The sequence below is a fragment of the Rattus norvegicus genome, chromosome 4 (genome assembly GCF_036323735.1).
Source record: "Rattus norvegicus strain BN/NHsdMcwi chromosome 4, GRCr8, whole genome shotgun sequence".
Taxonomy (NCBI): domain Eukaryota; kingdom Metazoa; phylum Chordata; class Mammalia; order Rodentia; family Muridae; genus Rattus; species Rattus norvegicus.
In genome coordinates, this window is record NC_086022.1 from 112,348,863 (window position 1) to 112,367,929 (window position 19,067).

Consider the following 19,067-nt stretch of genomic DNA (forward strand, 5'->3'; position numbering starts at 1 on the left):
AAAATGGAATCCAAGACTATGTCAAAAATGGAATCCCTTGAGACAATGTGCAGCATTAGGACAGAAAGGTTTTTGCTAGCAAATAATTACCCCTCTAATGACATAATACACTTGAGGTTTCAAGAAAACACATCCATACCCATAAGTAGTTTATACAGCCTCTCTCGGCAGTACCATTTAACTCATTCACTTATCCTATGTTCTAACTCAGAAATGCCAAGAGTAACTTTCTTTTTTCTTTTTTACTTTCTATTCTAGCCCCTCCCCCAACCAGATACTAGACAAAGGCCAAAGCATGCATTCCCCGAGACTTAAAATTTTCTCCCATTTTCTCTGCAGTCTTGTTCTCTTTCTAACATGTGCTTGCTTTCGTACCTGCATTGCCGAACATTTTCAGATTCACCTTAACTTGAAAAGGTATTTTTCTCTCTTCTTCATCTGTTTCCTATTAGTAGCTGTGGAGTTCTACAGTTTTTCTGCTCTTTTGTGTATCTCTTAGACGATGGTAAAATTATCATCAAATTTCCTCTTCAATTTATCTTAAAATACTTTTATTAAGGGAACAAACTCAAAAGGGAATGAGGATTTTGCTGGTATCTTAGATACTGTTCTATTTCTGTTAAGAGAGATCATGACAAGGAAATTTGTATGAGAAAATCACTTAATTGGGAGATTGCTTCCAGTTTCAGAGAGTTAGTCCTTGGCTATCAAGGCAGGGAGCATGGCACGAGGTAGGCTGGCATTGCTATAGAGTAGTAGCTGAGGGATTATATACTGATCCACTAGGAGCAGGCAGAGAAAATGATACTGGGCCTAAATATGTGTTTAAAACCTCAAAGCCACCCCTAGTGACATATATGCTCTAACAGGGCACACTCAATCTTTCCTAACTGGGAATTAAACATTCAAATATATGAACCTTCAGGAGCCATTTTCATCTAAACTACCACAACTGGTAGCCAGCTGATAATTCTAATGAGAAAAAGAACAGCAATCAAGGGCAAGATGGCTCATGTGGACAAGATTTTTCCTACTGTTCTTATGAGTAGAGGTGAAAGGAGAAGGAAATTGCCAAGAGCAGGAATTGGGTGGATCTTAACCCTGTCAGATTGGTGGATTGTTATATAACATGGTGTGAACCTGTGCTTAGCTGTAAAGGACATACATCTCATAGATTTATGAATGCATGCATCTCATCATTCATATATCTGAAATAGCAAATACGAGCTTCCCTTTGACTTGTTGCTTCATGGCTACATTGTCTCTCACTCTGTATCTATCCTAGTTTAAACTCACCTTACATATCTTCTTACCAGGAAACGATTGATCTTGAATTGCTCTCAGGATGGAAGTGCTTGTTTTGGTCCTACTAAGAAAGGATGGACACTGAGATAGGGCAGTCATGTTATACTCAGAATAAAAAGCCCATCCTAGAGGATAGAGGTTAACTATTCACCATTGTGCTTATTAGGATTAAAGTCAGCTTCTGAGTCACAAGAACAAGCTCTTTTGTGTTTCAGAATTGTTGATGGAAGAAATTACTGCCAATAGGGGGCAGAAAACAATGCAAATTTATTCTTCTGTCTTCCATTAGGCCAGTTGTCTGAAGTGACTTTCATCCAATTGCGGACAGTCCACTTGTATTCCATTTGTCCATCTTTCCTACACGTCAGAACTACAGTTGTATGCCATTATCTTTCATCTTCACGTTTGAGATCAGCAACATGACATCTTCAGTCATGTTCACATTCTGTCATATCCCTGCTGTTTAAGTCTTTCTCCTATTCCTTTTTATAAGGACAGCTATACATTGGCTCCACCTGAATCATGCCGACCAATTTCACTCTTTTAAGTCTTAATCATACCAGTAAACCCCATTTTTATTAATAGTAGCCAGTTTTACCCATTAATCAGAATGTCATGAACACTTGTTGCAGGTGAACTTACTGACTTAACTCAGGAGTAAGAATGATAGATTCTCGTGGTCATTAAAACATCCACTAAGATGAACTTCGTGGACCATGAAATGTGAGTTTTAAGAGGAGTCTTATTATATACAGAGAAACTATAAAAGGAGAAAATATGGAAAAAACTGTTGAGAGGACCCAAGAGAGAGTTTCCTTAAAGATTAGGATCCTGAGTTATTGAAGGGGTTCTTCAAAAGAAATGTTTGCTTTTTAAGGGACACTTATCTATACATTAGTCTTTTTCACTAAGGAAATAAATTGTTCTTTGAAGTGCTTACACTGTGATAGTTGATGTGTGCTATTCACCACAGCTGACCCAAAGTGTACGGTGTCCATGAGTCTCTCCATCCATGTGACAAGACTGGGTTATCCCCATACTCTTTAAAGGCCAGTGAAGTGTCTTCCTACATATAACTTTCAGGCAGCTGTGGTCATTAGATTGCTGTGAACAAGATGAGAAATTAAACATGTCAAAAATTTAAGACATGAACCAGTGTCCCATGCCAAAAAGTTTCTGGCATTTTGGGCCTCCATCCAAGATAGAACTTCTAGCCAAGAGAGGACTGCCAGTAGAAACAAGGACTTTCTGGGCTTCTGGCCAGGACAGAACAGGTTGATTTAAACATCCTCACTCCACTGTGCTAGAAAGTAAGAGACAAAGTAAAAAGAAATCCTGACGTAGCAAGAGAGAAAACAAACAATTATAATGCCCTAAACCTGTGGTTCTCTACCTCCCTAATGCTGTGACCCATTCATATCTTATGTTATGGGGATCCCTAGCCATGAAATTCTTTTCCTTACTACTTCACAGCTGTAATTTTGCTACTGTGATAATTGTAATGTAAATGTCTGGTATGCAGTATATTTGAAACACCACCCCTGGAAAAAGTTTGTTCAACCCCAAAGGATTGCATCTCACAGATTAAGAACCACTACTCTAAACTAAGTTTAAAGGGTATTCCCATACTATACTGTGGCAAGAGCACACTTAATGGTATCTTAAATAAGGGACTTTCTAAACTCTTCAGATTTGTTTTCTAATGTTTAATTCATTTCACACTTTCAAGATCCAATGAAGCTACCAACTCTTTTTTAAGTCTAAAGTGCTTTAGATTAAAATTTAAAAGCAGAGGAAATAAGCAGGACAGGTTGGGCTGGAGGGAAACCAGGGACCTAGATGCATTGTGGGAAATGATAGGTTTTTGCAAGTGGAGAGTACACAGGGTTCAATGACTCCAGGTACACAAATTCCAATGTCTGTATGTCATTCCAAAAGATTTCTTAGGTCAATATAAGACGAGGAGTTGTAATTTGGGTCTTAAATTTCTCCAAACTCATTTGCTGGGAGCTTGGTCTCAGATGGGGGTGCTATTAAGATATACTAGAAAGTTTAAGAGGAGAATTTTATTTGAATTTGTTTGAAATAAATAGGTAATGAGATATGACTTTGAAGGGGTCTGCAAGCTGGCTGATTCTTGTAACACCTTGACAGACACATTCAAACCACATCCATGAGTCCCTTGTCGAGGCAGAGGCTGGGTTAAGTCTGTGCTAAAGAAGTTCCTGCCACATCCTGAAAACCTACAACGCCAGAAGCCCTATTGCTTTTGAGATTTGAACCCTAGTCCCTAGCCCCTAAAGTAATTCCTCTTGGAATTTGAAGAGAAGTCTCTCTCTTTCTTTCGAAGATCTTTTCTTACCCTCACACCTGAGTAGTGAATGTCTCTGTCTCCTAATTACTCACTCTGAAGAGTAATTTCTCAGCTCCTTTCCACATATTTGATGCTCTTCTCTCTTTATAGTAAAGTGTGGTCTATTCTTCTATGAGCCCATTGTTGTTTCGGCTACATTTTTTTCCTGCAAACTGATCTGACATATTATGAGAGCTGTTTTGAATTTCTTGCTAGGATGTAACTTTTCTCTGGCTGGCACCAGGATTCCAGCGTTTCCCTTCCAGGGGAAATTCAAAGTTCTTGGGGACTATAGTTTTAACAGTCTGATTGCACAAGGAGGGACATGAATATCTTTACTCTTGAAAGGAAAAATTATAGCCATAGAAAGCTACAGGAGCTGCTCAATGGTTAAGAGACACTGACTAAATCATTCATGTTGAATACTTACCCTTCCAAATGGGATGGTTTCCCATGTAATCATTGTCCACCCCCGCTTTGGAAATGCTATTTTGTTTTGTTTCTTCTATACCTGTTGTAATTTAAAATTTGTAGGTTTCAGCTTACAGAAAACTAAATCACCTTCATTAAGATGCTCATTAAAGGCAACTGTAGATGCAATTCTACTTTAAACACTAGATAGTTGCTATAATTATTCAAAGTGGCATTTTTCTTTTCTTTTCTTCTCTTTCTATTATTGTTACTGGCATCTTTAAAAGTGAGTTCCAGGAAAAAATCTTACCTATGTTTTCACCACCAGAACTTAACATCTGGACAGTGCTAAGCACATATAGCAGGCTCAGTAAATTTTTGTTGAAAACAAAATCAGGTAACCAAATAAAGAAAATGCCCAAAACAGAAATCTAGAAATCTCATGGCTTCCATTCTCACACGCTGTGACTACATCCTCTACAATAAAACCACATGGCTCAGAAATAAATTGTTTATTATTATTAAAAGTGTTATTAAGCATTTATATTAAAGAACAGGAGGCAGTGGTAGGGACACTTTTAGATTTTGTAATTTAAGCCCTCTGATAACCCAGTGTCTATTAACCGGAGTTTTGTAATTGCTATGAGAAAATAAAAACATTTGCCATTCTCCTAGAATCCAGGCACCTAAGGAGTCTGTTAGAGGCTAATAAATGTACACAGGAGCTCCTTGGTAGGGTGGATGTCTCTTTCTGTACTATGAAAGTAAAGAAAGAGATACAAAGAGTGTGTCTTGATTAGTGATTATCTGACTGCCATAGTTAGGGCACCATGAACAGACACTATGACCAAGGCAACTCTTAGAAGGACAACATTTAACTGAGGCTTGCTTACAGATTCAGATGGTGGTTGGTCCATTATCATCAAGGTGGGAGCATAGCAACATCCAGGCAGGCATGACGCAGGAGGAACTGAGAGTTCTACATCTTCATCTGAAGTGCCCTAGGAGAAAGAAGACTGATTCCCAATGGGTTAAGAGGAGGGTCTCAAAGCCCACCACCACAGTGACATACTTCCTACGAAAAGGCGACATCTATTCCAACAAGGCCACACCTCCTAATAGTGACATTCCCTGGGACAAGCATATTGAAACCACCACATTGACCAATAATCATAAAGATGTAGAGGTAGGCAATAAATGGCTATTAGAAGAGATAGCAATAGGTCAAGAAGATTTATTTCTGGACTTGGGACTTTGCACCAATCAGTCAGTTAGATGTTGAAATTGCAGATTATTTTCATGTACTTTTGTTTACATTCTCTGTTAAAATATGCTAACTGCAGATCGTCTGAGAAGGCAGATTTGGGAGTGGCAGTTTGCTGGCTTACCAGAGTTCCTGCCTCTGAATATAGTATGGTCCAGAGATTCAATTCCTGTCTCCGCTTCTTGGTGTTTGTCATCACAGGCAGCATGGATTGCCAGGTTCCAACTGTAGAAATTAGATTAATGGGGTTAAAATGGGTTTCTTCATAGATTGTGTTAGAAGGTGTGAGATAATTCCCATGCATCAAGTCTTATAGATATCCATGAGCTGAAGGTTAGAACATGTGTAACTTTAGCTGTGAGTTAAAATAAAAAAGGCTTTTACTGAAGGGGTCCCTCATTATCTCCAGACAATACATTCAAATCCCGAAAGAGAGAAAATCTGGAAGATTCTTTATTTTGAAAGAGAAATGATTTGGGGCTTCTGGGCTATAAAATTTTTATGCATTATAGATTAGGTAGAACTTATTCTTTCTTTATTTGTTTATTTATTTGTTTGCACTTGTTTGCTTTGTTTTTGTCCATAACCACTCTCTTGATAGACGAGAGTTAAAACCACTTTTATTTGTTTCTGGGAAATCAACTTCCACACTTCTACCCTTAAATTTATGTTACACATACTAACTTTGCAGGAGAAAGAAAAGCAATACTCTCACAGCTGAGGGGAAGGGGTACAAGCCAGTGGTCATTGCTTCTTAGCAAAATGAGTTTCCGAGTGCAGGCTTCCAAATCTTACATGGTTTGTGTTGTCCCCTTAGTTATGATGTTCTTTGCCTTGCAGCACTGTTTTCCTTATACCCAGGAATATGCTATGATATATTCTCTTGACTAGGCTTACTGTAAAAACGCTTTGTTCTCAGTAGCTCTACTCCAAAGCTCTCATTCTTACCTTTGCTCTCCCACATTCCTACTCTTCAGATTTGCCTACAAACTAAGATAGAGAACAAAAACTGAAACCATACTATTGCCTTGAGTTTTATAAAATTTTATACTTTCTATCATAAATATTATCAAGATACATTAGAACATTGGAAGCCAGGTAGAATGGTACATCCATATAATCTCAGCTACATTAGAGGTTGGGGTAGGATTACATGTTCAAGGCCAACCTAAGAAAATTAACAAGACCTTGTTTCAAGATAAAACTTTAAAAAGATTAGGCATCTCGCTCACTTATAGAATGTTTGTCGAGTATATGTGCAAAGCCAGAGTTCTAGCCAGTACTGATAAAAAGAAAAGAAAAACACTCATTAGGATAAATCTCAAATATTTTTGTGGTAGTGCTATGTTACATAAGTATTTAGAAATGCTTGACAGTTAAGAATGGACTTTTTTCTCATAATGAGCTTTGGACTCCCATCTCCTATATTAGTAACACACTAAGGATTTTTCCTTTACGTGTGTGTGTGTGTGTGTGTGTGTGTGTGTGTGTGTGTGTGTGTGTGTCTAGACCCAAAGTTTACATCCAGTGTTTTGTTATTCATTCTCTGTTCTTTTTCCCGAGGCCAAATTTTTGCTGAACATAGCTTGTCTCTTGTCCTGCTGTCCTATAAGTTGGGATTCAAGGTCAAACATGTCTGTCCAGCTTGTCTGTGGGATCTGGGAATACAAGCTCTAGCTCCCACTGTACTATCTCTGCAACACTACACTAAATTTCAAAGAATTGCCCCTCCTTCAGATTTAGTATTCCTTTGCAAGCAAGGAAGATGGAGGGAGCAGGGCTCTGTTGAAGACCACTACGGGAAGGGAACGTTTTTCCTCGTAAAGTATAGCTATTTTATAGACTTTCATTTTCTTCTTTTATTTATTTTAACCCACTTGGTTATAAGATTGTTTTTATTTTTGTTGAAAAAGTGAAGCAACAAATCTGAGTAATAACACTGACCATAGTCAGGGGCATTTTTGGACATAGGCCCAATTTTGGACATAGGCCCAAAATTAAAATCTGTCCAAAGATCACAAGGCTCCCATTTAGCAGAGGTTTCCTGGGAAACAACAAAAACATACTACTACCTTGCCTTTAACTCAAAGCTCAACCAAATGAGATTGATCACCTGAATAGAAAAGCATCCTTAAGGAAATATACTTGCTGCAGAAACTTCAAGTAAGATTTCAAAGTAAGTTTGCATGATGGTCTTTCCTGTTGCTGACTATTCTCACCCCTCACCCCATTATTGTGCTTTTGTCACTGTACCTTTAACCATCACCCACTCTCATCCTTTAAGGGTGCCCCTGCTTATTTGTCATAAAGTCTATCTATAGCCTACATTACATTATCCATTTCTCATCTAAATTCTTCTCACAGTGATTACGGGAGAAGGGAACTGAGAAAAATCCAGAGACCTCCTAGTGCTGGAGTCATTTCAGTATAGCTAAATATTAGATAATTTTAGGAGGAATGCCATGGCAACCTCTATATTAATGCTTGGGGCTATGCAGCTGCAAAGGCATCTCCTGCAGGATGACCTAATTGAAGACTGCCTTAGAGACCTAGGATTGTTGACCCAGACAGTCCCGGCCAATTTGGGAACTGCTCTTTAGAAGAGATGCTTTCTTTGGACCAATGAGGGACAGGTGGACAGTATTAAAGGAGCTTGCATCAGTGTTCAGATAAGCTTGCTGGGGCATTTCTCACCTGTTTCTAGAATCTGTGTCATTGATTCTAGTACCAGCTCACCTCCAATCCCCAAGGGCAGGTAGGATCAGGTACTCAGTAGTCCAGGGCACTGGCAGCAGGTAATTTTATTCTACTTTGTGGCAATCTACTCTTTTGTTTGTAAAACACAAGTACTGAAGTGATGAGAGATACTGAGGAATTAGGATTTTATTCTCAAGTAGCATCAAGAATTAAGCAAACCTCAGGAGATAAATAAGTCCCCATAACACTTTTTTCATTTCTGACATCAATATCAAAATTGTTTTCCTGAAATTAGTCCACAATGACTAATTTCCTGAAATGTCATACCACATTGTCAAAAAAGCTTACCAGTCCTAAAACCAAGTTAGTGATGTAACTAGACCCTAAATGGTTGCACTAAGGGTGGGTTAAATGACCTCTGTCATGTAATGTGGATCCCATGTTAACCCAGCTGACCTCCCTTACTCAGAGAAAGTGCTACTCATATTAGGACAAGTTATAAAGTCTGGTCCAATTTATCTAGCTGAGGAAGAGTGACTGGACAAACAACCAAGGTCACGTTTTCACCAACTATGCTTCTTCACGCTGCAGAACCTTTTCTTTCTATAAGAGACTCATGAGGAGATGAACTCTTTTGTCTCAATATGTGGTGTTGTGAAGTGCACATTCCCTTAGACTCCTGCTGTGTTGCTACCTTCATGAATAGGCCTCTGGCCTGAAATACAATTTGACTTAGTACCTCTCTTGAACCTTTTCTCCCACACTAAAGTCAAACAACCAAGTTCAACAATTGAGGGGAACAATTCATAGCACTAAGGAAACTTCTTACTTATGATTATAATCTGCTTACTATCCCTGTGATGGCTGCTTTTCTTTCTTTCTTTGATGGTGATAGGTAGATAATCAGATATTATCAGGCTTCAAGGTCACTAGAGATGGATGTCTGCCTCCTAGGTACCAGCAGGTTTGAAAAACACCAACTGAAACTGTAGAATCTTATTATCACTCAAAAGAATAAGATCTGAGTCTTCTTTTGCTGTACCTGGAGACTTGACATTGGCAAAACTAACTAGAAGGTCATAAGATTGCTATATAGTGCAAGGCTTTCTGGTAAGGAAAAAGGACACCCCACTGTCCTCTCTCTTAAAAGTTGTCAATCCCCCAAACTTGAAAATACCTCTAAGAGAAAGTTTCCCAGGCTAGGGACTTTAGAAATAGTACAAAATCCTAAAATGCAAGTAAGTCATAGTCAATTCTCACTCTTTAAGATCACTGTACTTAACTCCGCCGTAGACTCCAACGATCTTCTATCAGTCTCTCAGTGTCTCATCCTTACACAGAGATAAAGACCTGCGAGTTAGATCAGAGTGAGGCTCTGCTGACAAGAAGGTTCAAGGAGATCCAGGTCATGACAGGACATCAATTCATGATGTGTCTGTAAGAGAGTGATGTTTTAATTTATGGATTAAGAAAAGAAAATCACTTACACTAGACATCATTTAGTTTTTTATATTTTTGAATTTATTTAAAAGATTTATTATTTTATGTTATGTGAATGATTGCATGCCTGACTGAATTTTTATCAGATGGATGCTAATCATTCCATTTGGGACCAACTATAATACCAAAAAAAGAAAAAGAAAAAAAAAGGTTGGGGGGATTATAGCCTCCTTCAGTGGAATATCCATATTCCCTTGCCCTCTCATATTAGCTTTTGGATCTCCAACCTTTTGACTCCAGAACTTATATTACAAACTCTTTTAGAAGCTTAACACACTAGATGAGGAGCGACAGCCCCACACTCCATGAACCCCATCCATGTGCCTGGATTGTCCCACTGGCTTTTCTAGTTTTTTCAGAGGGAAGACTGCATTTTATGGGACTTTAAACTCTCAAAATTGTATGAGCCAATTTCCATATAATGCTGTCTTTTATATTTACTTCTGTTTTTCTGTAGAACTTCCACAAGGGCTCAGATAAAAATAACTGCAAAATAAATGTAGAACTTTCAACATCTTTAGGATGCTCTATATCCTCCTGGCATGAATGTGATGATGCATACATAGTGAGGTCAACTTGTCAAGTTTAACTGAGCTTGCATGCTTCCTGTGAGACTTCATTACTCACCTGTGATAAACTGACCTGATTGGACTCAAATTTAAGCACCTTTACTTCAGAAGTAGTACTGATATCAAATGATCCAAAGACCTGAATCTCTGAGCGCTTTATTGATTACCATGGTAGGAATGTGAGGTGTCTGGTCATGTGACACACATTCTGGGCGCATAGAAGGATGAATGTTGAGGGTCAGCTTAGTGTCTTTCTGGTTCCAGATCTTAGCTTGTGGGATGTTACTGCTCACATGTAGGGTGCATAGTCAATGTCTGATGAATAATAAATAAAAATGGAATGCTCATACAAAAGTCTAGTATGCATCTGAAAAGGAATGAAGTATTGATTCTTGCTACGGCATGGCTGAATCCTGAAAAAACATGATCTCCCTGAAAGAAACCAGCTACATACATGTGAGTCTACTGATGAGAATCAACATAGCAGGCAGATCTCCACAGGTGCACAGTAAATTTCTTGTTCTTAATTCTAGGAGGAGAAGGATGGAAGGAAAATATAAAAATAAATTTTAGGATGTGATTGAAGACTAAAATTTTATAGTTGTTAGCAAGTCCTAAATGCTGACTTGGGCACTTGAGGAAATAGAAAACCTAAAAAGCATCAAGTAAAGAAAGATAGCATGCCATCTTTGGACAATTTCATTGATTAGAGACTGTTTATTGTATTGAGTTAAAATCTATTTCTCCAAGATGTTTCATTCTTCTTCCACTTCCCTGAATACAATGACTAAAGGTAATCCCCTTTGCCATTTAATAACCCATTAACTATTTGAGAACAGATAATTATTTTCTCCCTATTCTTCCAGATCAGAGATTTACAGCTGGCCCACTATTTCACAAATAGTTATTTAATAGTATTTGATAACTTGATTTGTTCTATCAATAATTCTCCTTCAACAGTCATTCTCCAAAAAAAAATTAATGCTGTAATTCTTTGATTATGCACACACTTTTCTATAGTCACCATCTTTGCAGCATGGAGTTGTAACTTCTGTTTTCCCTGTGACATCATGGCATCAGACTACAGCTTCTTGAATCCTTTGAGGGACTTTTCAGCATTTAAGACTGAACTGGGTGCATATTGTTTGTAAAAAAATCATTGAACATAAACCCAGATAGTAAATGTCTTAGAGTGTTAACTATTATTAATAATTATAAAAATTACCCATGTGATTTTTCTAGGAGAGTTTTTCCTAGCAGGTAGAAATTATAAAATATTATTGAGAATAAGAGATAGCTTGCCTATCAAGTTATTTATGTGTGAAAAATCATTATGTTTAACTACAGGGAATTAAATTGGCTAGATTCCAGAAAACTAAAGATTATGGAAGTTGGCAGAACATCAGAATAGAGGAGGATTGTAGCAGAAAGGTAAAGGGCAAAGAGTCAAACTTGTTTCTGGAAAAGGATTATCAGGAGAAAACCAACAAAGGAGGTGCAAAATGTTCAAGAATAATAAACTGTTTTCACATCTCCAGACTCAGGGCTATTTTCATTATTCTTTAGTCACAAACCACATATACCTCATCTCCCCCAGACCTCAGTCTGTGACCTGACACAGGTTGGGGAGCATCATTCAATCCTTTCCTAAGGCACTTTGTTCATTTATCTTACAAATCTCACCAGTGTATCTTGACTTCACTAGTAAGCAGGAATGTTTTAACATGTATCTTCAGAAATATGAGAGTTGTTTAACTAAGAAGTTAATGATCAATAAACAAAAGAATGATTCAGAAAACTGTGATTTCCCAAGATCTATAATCTTTTGCTTCTCTTATAATTTCTATATGGTGGTAGGTTTCTCAATATTTCATTTGTTTGTGCCATGAGTTGCTAACCTATTATGTTTTATAGTCTCTCTTCTTTCAGTAATATTCAAGTACTATACCAAGTACTTTGTGTCTTAGTACAGTTCTCCATTTCAGGGAACCTTGACATATAATGGACCAGTATGATATACTTCCTAATGGCCTTGTTTAAATTTTTTGCTCACTCCAATTAACTAATAAGTCTCTATTCTTCCTTGTGACAATTTGCTGTTTCATAATCGTTTCCACCACATTGTCTGTGTTATTGGGCTAGCACCATATGCAGAATATTGCAAAAGATAACTTCTGTTGTTCATCTTTTATGATCTCATATGGAAAATAGGGCTAAAATGTCTAGATCCCTGAAATAGTAGATATTAGTTAGAATAAAATAAATAGTCCCCATTGTATTAAAAAGATCACACAGGTTCTGAAAGTGAAAGTATACGAAGAGGAGCTAAGGCTGCTTGTGTTGAGGACTGTGTTAAACACCTGCAAACATTAGAACATGACTCGTCTCCACCAAAGTTCTTGTTAAGGATTAAATTGTAATTTGAGCGAAGTGAGAGAGAGGCCACTTAGGAGGTGTCTGGATTGATGGATTAATGGTTTCTTGTGGGAGTTTGTGGTCTGACAGTATTACATCAGTGTTTTAGTTACCAGACAGGTCTCTGTAAAGCTAGACTTCACTTCATGCCTAGCCTCTTGTTATAATATTTCCCTGTCTACAATGAGATAAAGAAGCTTAAGGCTCTTTCGTTTCTCATTCTCCAGAATCACTGCTTGGATTTACTTTTCTTCATGAGTTTTCCAGCCTTGTGTATGCTGTCACAGCCTTAAGACAGACACCAAGATGATGGGTCCGGTTTACATATCCAGTCTTTTAGTCTATGTCTTTTCATTGGGGAATTGAGTCTATCGATGTTAAGATATATTAAGGACTAGTGATGGTTTTTTCCTATTATTTTTTGCTGTTATTTTGCTGTTAATATGTTTGTGAGGCTATCTTCTTTTGTAATTGTTGAAATTAGGTTATTTTCTTCCTTTTTCTAGGGTGTAGTTTACCTCCATGTGTTGGAGTTTTCCATCTATTTTCCTTTGTAGGGCTGGATTTATGGAAAGATATTGTGTAAATTTGTTTTGTCTTGGAATATCTTGGATTCTCCAACTATGTTAATTGAGAATTTTGTTGGACACAGAAGCCTGGGCTGGCATCTTTATTCTCTTAGGGTCTGTATGACAACTGTCCAGGATTGCCTGGCTTTCTTAGTCTCTGGTGAGAAGTCTGGTCTAATTCTGATAGGTCTGCCTTTATATGTTACTTGACCTGTTTTCATTTGCTGCTTCTAATATTCCTTTTTTGTTTTATGCATTTGGTGTTTTGATTATTATGTGATAGAAAGACTTTCTTTTCTGGTCCTGTCTATTTGGAGTTATGTAGGCTTCTTCTATGTTTATGGATATCTCTTTAGGTTAGGGAAGTTTTCTTTTGTGATTTGGTTGAAGATATTTATTGGCCTTTTAAATTGGCAATCTTAGCTCTCTTCTATACCTATTATCCTTGGGTTTGATCTTCTCATTGTGTTCTGGATTTCCTGGATGTTTTGAGTTAGGAGCTTTTGGCATTTTTCATTTTGCATTTTCTTTGACTATTGTGTCAATGTTTTCTATGGTATCTTCTGCTCCTGAGATTCTCTCTTCAATCTTCTGTATTCTGATGGTGATGTGTGTATCTATGACTCCTGATCTTTTTCATAGGTTTTCTATCTCCAAGGTTGTCTCCCTTTGTGATATCTTTATTATTTCCATTTTCATTTTTAGATCCAGGAGTCCTTTGCCTGTTTGGTTTTGTTTTCCTGTAATTCTTTAAGAGATTTTTGTGTTTCCTCTTTATGGGATTCCACCTGTTTACTTGTGTTGCCCCATATTTCTTTAAGGGGGTTATTTATGTCCTTCCTAAAGTCCTCTATCATTATCATGAGATATGAATTCAAATCCAAATTTTCCTTTTCTGGTTTGATAGTGTATCCAAGGCTTGCTCTGGTAGGAGAAGTGGGTTCTGATCATGCCAAGTTGCCTTCATTTCTGGTGCTTATATTTTTGTGCTTTCTTCTTGTCATCTGGTTATCTCTAGTGCTACCTGCCCTTGCTTTTTCTGACTGGAGCTTGCCCCTTCTTTGATCCTTGTTGTGTCAGATCTCCTCAGAGTTCAGCTGTCTCTGTGATCCTGTGATTCTCTGATTCTATGTTCCTGAGATTCTGGGTGTGCCAGAACTCCTGGGTGTCAAGATCCCACTGGGATCCTGAAATCCTGGTGTGACAGAGCTCCTGAAATCCTGTTGTGTCAGAGCTCCTGGGAATAATGCTTTCTGTCTTAAAAAGGACTGTTAGTCATTGCACCGGGAGCTGTCCATGGTGCTTCTGAGTTCTAATTAGAACATTATAGAAGTGTGGTAACTGTTACTTTCCCATGTTGAATCAGGCTTTGTTATCTAATGTCAGATCAAGACATTAGTTTGAATTTTCGATTACAAGTTTAAACATGAACAAAAAGTTAATTGTAAAATTTTAGTAAAAGAGTAAGATCAGCTAGATCAATGAAACTTGGACGTAAGCTCACAGAGTTGTTACAGTTGTGAATGCCTTATTGAGTGTTGCTAATGTCCATATGTGGTTATGTGGGAGAATTTTCCTCTCTTTATATATCTTGCTAAATCTATACCTTGTTCTCTTCCCATATCTAAGGATGCAATCTTATTCTAAATATTTTCCTTGCAGAAGGAAATCTCATTGTACTTTATCCTAAAACTCAAGTGTTAGAATATTTAAATATAAAACTCAAGAAACAGATTTTTTTCAATTGTCAGATTAAAGATATACATGGAAGTTGAGCCTCATAAATGAGCATTTTTTTATTCAAATCTTATGACACCTTGAGTGAAGCTGAGTCACATGATTTTATAAAAAATTTGTATGTTATATATGCTAACATTACAAGGTTTCTAAGGGCAGAGGCCCATTTTTGTGTGTGTATGTGTATACATGTTAATGTCTGCAGGTGTTAGTGTGTTCAGATGCATGCATGTGTATAGATGTGTGTGCATGCATGTCTATGAGACTGCCTGTGGTGCAGAGGCCCAATGACAACTTTGATTATCATTCCTCAGGTGCCATCTACATTGTTTTTTCAGGTTTATCTTTTTTCAGTGGGCTTGGGCTTGCCAAGTAGTTTTAGCTCTCTGGCCAGTGAACCTCAGGATCTGCCTACCTTCAACTCCCCATGGCTGGAATTTCATGTATAAAATGCCTTGCTTTCCAGTTTTCTTTTTATTTTAATTGCTACACACCTCTTAAGAACTTTATACATAAGACTTATTATTCTCGTAACAATAAAAAATGGTGGAACTGGTTCCCCTGAGTATACCTTGTGGGTCAGTCATACTCTTGCTAGTTTCAGCTCCAGCAGGCCATTGGAACTAGTGCTATTTTATCTTAGTGGCTCTAAGCTGTCCTCAAGTACTCTGACTCTGGTGGTCTGCAGGAACCATTCCAGCTCAGCACCCTGCCAAGCCGTCCTGCCCTCAATCACAGCTCTTTTACTGTGCTATATTCCCAGCATCTAGCCCCTGGTCCCAGTCACTACCCCCTAGTAACTCTCTACCACTGCTCTGTTTATATTCCTAACAAATGCCTCCTAATAATTATGGTATAAACTCACAACAACACATTAAAATCAAGACTCAACTGTAACTCAACAATCAGATTTATGCGTTAAATTCTCAATCCACAATTCATCCACACAATAAACTCACAACCAATTGATAAGGATGTAATCTGCCCACGTAGATAACATATATTTGCCTACAGAAATCTATCCCAACTACCGTGGTCATTCAGGACCAGCTGGATCTGGGTCATACGTTCCCACCTCCATCTTCATTCTCCTTCCTTCTCCTTCTCTCCCATGTTACAAAAAAAAAAAAAAAAAAAAACCAACAACAACAAAAAACAAAACAACAACAACAAAAAAAACACCAAAAACTTTGTCCCTACTTTTCTTTTTTTTCTGTCCAATCATGGCTTTGACCTAACTGGTGCCAGCTTTCACCCTTCCCCTGCATATAGACATCAACCTACAACTAATAATCAACATGCTTTGAGAAGTTATTGTCAAATGACTTCAACTATAGCAAACTATGATTCAAACACAGCTTACAAAAAGACAGATAAAATTCTTCATATTTTAAGATATGCACTGTAGACAAAATGAGAACAATAGAGTGTTAAATATTTGAATGATGCAACATTTTTATTAAACACTGACATTTTTGTTTCTATCCCATACATGATTCTGTCTCCCTTTTCTCTCCCCCTCCTCTCTTCGACACAGATCACTCCCTCCCTCTGCCTTCCATGATTATATTTTTTACCATTTCTAAGTGGGATGGAAATATCCACACTTGGACCTTCTATGAGTAGTATTATGGGTATTCTTAACTTTTTGGCTAATATCCACTTATCAGTGAGTACATCTCATGCATATGCTTTTGTGTCTAGGTTGCACACTCAGGATGATATTTTCTAGTTCTATCCATTTGCCTGCAAAATTCACGATGTCCTTGTTTTTAATAGGTGAGTATTATTCCATTGTATAAATAAACCACATTTTCTTATCCATTCTTTGGTTGAGGGACATGTGGGTTGTTTACCAGCTTCTAGCTGCTGTTACAAATAAGGCTGCTATGAACATAGTAGACCATGTGTCCTTGTTGGAGTATCTTTTGAGAATATACCCATGAGCTGAGACTACAGGTAGAACTATTTCTTATTTTCTTAGGAAATGGCAGATTAATTTCCAGAGTGCTTGTACTAGTTTGTAATCGAAACAGCAACGGGGGAGTGTTCCTCATTCTCTAACTCCTCTCTAGCATGTCTTGTCACTTGAGTTTAGCCATTCTGACTGGTATGAGGTGGCCTCTTAGGGTTGTTTTGATTTGCATTTCCCTGATGACTAAGGATGTTGAGCATTTCTTTAAGTGCTTCTTGGCCATTTCATATTCCTCAGTAGAGAATTATCTGTTTGGCTCTGTGTCCCATATTCTTAATTGGGTTATTTGTTTGTTTGTTTGATTGTTTGATTTTGGAGTCTAACTTCTTAGGGAAGCCCAAAGAGCAAGGACAATAAATAGAAATATGCGGTAGTGTGATCTGGAGTGTAGGGGAAGCTGTAGAAAGTTCCAAACACCAGGATGTTAGAGGACACATAGTGGATCATGTGTCCTTGTTGGAGCATCTTTTGGCTTCCAGGACCCAATGGGGATGACTTTAGCTGATGAAACCCAAAGAGATCATGTGCAGCAGATAGACATGGCCTCCATTTGAGGCATCAGCTCACCTTCCCATCTTCAAAATTTTTTGACTCAGAATTGTTCTTGTCTAAAGGAAATTCAGGACAAAGTGGAGCAGAGACTGAACAAAAGTCCATCTAGAGTCCAGCCCAACTTGGGATCCATCTGATGCACAGGAACCAATCCCAGACACTATTACTGATGCCAAGTTGTGCTTGAAGAAAGGAACCTAGTATGGTCCTCTGACCGGCTCATCCAGCACCTGACTGAGACAGATGCAGATACAGCAAATGATTGGACTGAGATCAGAACCCGTATGGAGGAGTGAAGGGAAGGACTGAAGGAGCTGAAGGGGATTACAGCCCCACAGGAGGATCAATAGTATCAACTAATCAGTACCTCTTTGAGCTCCCAGAGACTGGGCTACCAACCAAAAATCATACAGCTGGTTCATGCCTTCCACTAGATATGTAGCAGAGGATTGCCTTGTCTGGCCTTAGTGATCCTTTAGAATTGTGATGTGATGCCTGGGGAAGGGGATGCTAACAGGGTGAGGTCTGACAGGGTGGGTGGGTGGTGGAGCACTCTCTTAGAAGCATAGGGGTGAGGGAATGGGATGAAGATCTCATGGAGAAGGACCAGGAAGGGAGCACAATTTGGAATATAAATAAATAAAATAATAAAAATTGACATTTAAAAAATAAAACAATAAAACACTTTGTGTGTGGCTTAGAGAATCTATCATTAAATATTTACCTAATAAAGTTCAAACTGTATTGCTTCAAAATGTTTTTTAATCATGTCTTTATTTGATTCATACTAACCTGAAAAAAGAAACATAAATAATAAGTGAATTGTACTATATTCTAGGCTGTAATATTATTCAGCAATAAAAAGAAATACACACATAGGTAGATAGTGAGAAATCTTTGCTAATTAAAAGTATCCCTACACATAACAAAATACTTAACTGTAAACCTAAGTATATGAAACTCCAGACATAATACTTTTGTTTTCTTTTATTTTTCATCTTCATGGTCTATATTTTGACAAATCATTGGGTTATTCAACTTGTATGTTAATATGAGTTGGTTTGTTGACAACTGTGAGGCAGAATTATATTATAGCACATATTTTACATGAAGATCATTAGGAAATTTTGTGTTCCAGTTGCTGAATGTCTAGTGAAGTGCTTGCACTGATATATCTACTATACATGGGACTTTGTCAAAATATAATATGGATTAATCTCTATTTGAATGATGCATTAAGGAAATAAGAATGAATAACTAACCATAGACCTCAGGGTTCAGGTGTTTGGCCTCTCATGATAAATCCTCTCATTCATTAGTAAGTCTGAAAATATCAATTATTAGATGTTAGGAACAATGTCAATAAATATACTTTTTTGTGTACCATCTAACATATCCCTATCTACTTGCTTATTTACCCCTCCTTAGTTCTGTCTATGTATTTTGCCATTCATTGGTTTTCTAGAATTATTGAGTCATTCTGATATTCCTCTTGGATGGGAAGGAGAGTATAATCTAGACTGTTCTGAAAATCAACATGTATAATATTGAATGCTCCAACAGACAATCTCTAAAACCATTAGGAATTTGGAGGGGAAACTGGTACAAGTACAGATATTTCCTTGTGCCTTGAGAAGCTGCTGATTTACATCCCAAAGAAATTTTTATTCCAATCCATTCTTAGGTTCAAAGCCCTATCACTTTGTTTTCTTTTCTAAAC

At 37.6% G+C, this 19,067-nt stretch overlaps 1 long non-coding RNA gene across 1 annotated transcript in view; it reads left to right on the plus strand.

Moving 5' to 3' along the window:
- LOC134486802 (uncharacterized) overlaps nucleotides 1-18,102 on the plus strand; it is a 71,466-nt gene extending 53,364 nt beyond the window's left edge. Inside the window, exons 2-3 of the long non-coding RNA XR_010066192.1 lie at nucleotides 16,525-16,599; nucleotides 17,410-18,102. This is a non-coding gene — a long non-coding RNA (uncharacterized LOC134486802). The remainder of the gene's footprint in view (nucleotides 1-16,524; nucleotides 16,600-17,409) is intronic.
- The last annotated feature ends 965 nt before the right edge of the window (nucleotides 18,103-19,067 follow it).